Raw genomic sequence first — 2,257 nt, 5'->3', positions numbered from 1 at the left:
TCCTACACCATTCAGCATATTATTACCCTCTATCATAACTCAGCCAACCAATTCCTGTAAAAGTAAAATTTATCCAACATCCTTCTTTCTCTTTCTTGTCAAAACCTATTTTTTTCTCTCTTTTCAAGGTAAATTCTACAACACAGTAAAGTAAAAAGTCTTAAATATTAGAATTTGTTCTGTTTTTTTACACTATACTGAAAAGTAAAAAAATAACTTAAAATAGGTTTTTTCTTTTATTAAAACAAGTTTAACAACTATGAGATACCATCTCACCTCAATAATATTAGTAAAGTTTGACAGAACCACAAATGACAAATGCTGTTGAGGTTGTGGAGAAATTGGTGGGAGTGTAAAATGGTGTAACCACTATGGAAGGGAGTGTGGAACTTTCTCAAAAAATTGCAAATAGAAATACCATTTGACCCAGCAATTCCACTACTGGGAATATAAAGAAACCATAACTGCCACCCAAGCAGATGTATGCACACCTATGTTCATTGTGGCTTTGTTCACAATAGCAAAGAGTTGGAAACAACCCAAGCGCCCATCAACAAATGAATTGATAGAGAAGCTGTGGTATAGTCACACAATGGAATACTATGCTGCATTGAAAAACAAGGAACTCATGAAATAGTATACAAAATGGGTGCTGCTGGGGAGGCTCGCAGAGCAAGTGGCACCGGCGTCATGTGACTACCCAGAATTGGTGCCAGGAGCCAAGAGCCGAGCCCCGCGGAGCCCAGGCCGAGCCGGAGCGCAGAGCGAGTGCCTCCCGCTGCACGCGTGCCTGTCCCCGCTGCTGTCCCTGCGGCCGCCGCCCGCTCTGAGCGCTGACATTGCATTCGCGGGGTTCCAGGGAGCCCCGGAGCTGGGCCTTTATTTCTCTTCTGCTGCGTTCAGCACCGCTGCTCGTAAAGCTACACACCAGAGCACCTTAGAAAGTTTAACCAAAAGAATGCTCATGTTTGACCCAGTCCCTGTTAAGCAAGAGGCTATGGACCCCGTCTCTGTGTCCTACCCATCAAATTACATGGACCCCATGAAGCCTAACAAGTATGGAGTCATCTACTCCGCCCCGTTACCAGATAAGGTCTTCCAGAACACAGAAGCCTGTCCCATGGGATGCAGATGGAGCCGGTGGACCTCATGGTGAACAAGCAGAGTTCACCACCCTCGGCTGGGAACTCCCCTTCCTCCCTGAAATTCCAGCCCTCGCTCTGGGGAACCTCTCCAGGCCTCAGCATGTCTTCCTCCAGCCCCCCGATGAAAAAGTACTCGCCCCCACCTGGAGTGCAACCCTTCAGGGTGCAGCTATCCATGCCCCCGGTCATGGCCGCAGCGCTCTCCAGGCACGGGATCCGCAGCCTGGGAATACTACCCGTCATCCAGCCCGTTGTGATGCAACCCGTCCCATTTATGTACACGAGCCACCTCCAGCAGCCACTCACGGTCTCCTTGTCTGAGGAGATGGACAATTCCAATAGCAGCATGCAAGTACCTGTAACTGAATCCTATGAGAAGCCTATATTACAGAAAGCAATTAAAATAGAGCCTGGGATCGAGCCTCAGAGGACAGATTACTATCCTGAAGAAATGTCACCCCCCTTAATGAACTCAGTGTCCCCCCCGCAAGCATTGTTGCAAGAGTAAGTATACTGCGATACCTGGTGTTCACGTCATAGCTTGCATCTCAGAGTCTGTAATTAGAAGCACAGACTTCAGAGTACCCGGTGGTGGGATGGAGTTTGCCAGGAGCTCAGTGTCGTAGGGGGCAGCCACTTGGCAATGGCCGTTCGTCAGGGTGGAAGATTCTTGAAACATGTCGTGTTCTCCATGTAACACACATGTTATAACCACAGTTACAGCAAAGTTTTGGTCAAAAAGTCAATGCGTGCTTTTGCTCCCTGGTCACATGCATCATTTGTAGTGTGTGTGTGTTGAGGCTGTTTCTGTGCATAATTGTCACCCTAACATGGGGACATTTGGTGTTCCAGATACTCTGTAAGACTTTCCATGTGCTGGACCCATGTTGTCTTTTAGTTGTTACTCCTGATGAGTATGCTTTTCTTTGTTAATAGGGTGTGTCTTTAATCAGAGTTCTCAGGTCAGCCACAAGAGAGACACTCTGAAACAAGCCCTATAAACAGTGGTGGCAGCAGAAAGTTGTCTGTGTATTTCCAGGTGGCTCCATGTAGAAAGAGCTCTAGTCTCTGGTCCTTTTTGTGCCATCTCCCTGTTACAGAGTCCTGTCCAT

General features: G+C 47.3%; 2 pseudogenes; one reads left to right on the top strand and one right to left on the bottom strand.

Moving 5' to 3' along the window:
* Nucleotides 1–626: 626 nt before the first annotated feature.
* LOC102860283 lies at nt 627–871 on the bottom strand (annotated as a pseudogene).
* Nucleotides 872–958: 87 nt separating this feature from the next.
* LOC102874760 lies at nt 959–1,653 on the top strand (annotated as a pseudogene).
* The last annotated feature ends 604 nt before the right edge of the window (nt 1,654–2,257 follow it).

The sequence above is a fragment of the Elephantulus edwardii genome, unplaced genomic scaffold, assembly GCF_000299155.1.
Source record: "Elephantulus edwardii isolate Elephantulus edwardi_28Jun2011 unplaced genomic scaffold, EleEdw1.0 scaffold00152, whole genome shotgun sequence".
Taxonomy (NCBI): Eukaryota; Metazoa; Chordata; class Mammalia; order Macroscelidea; family Macroscelididae; genus Elephantulus; species Elephantulus edwardii.
Note: the sequence above shows the minus strand (reverse complement) of the source record. Positions and strands in the feature narration are given on the sequence as shown.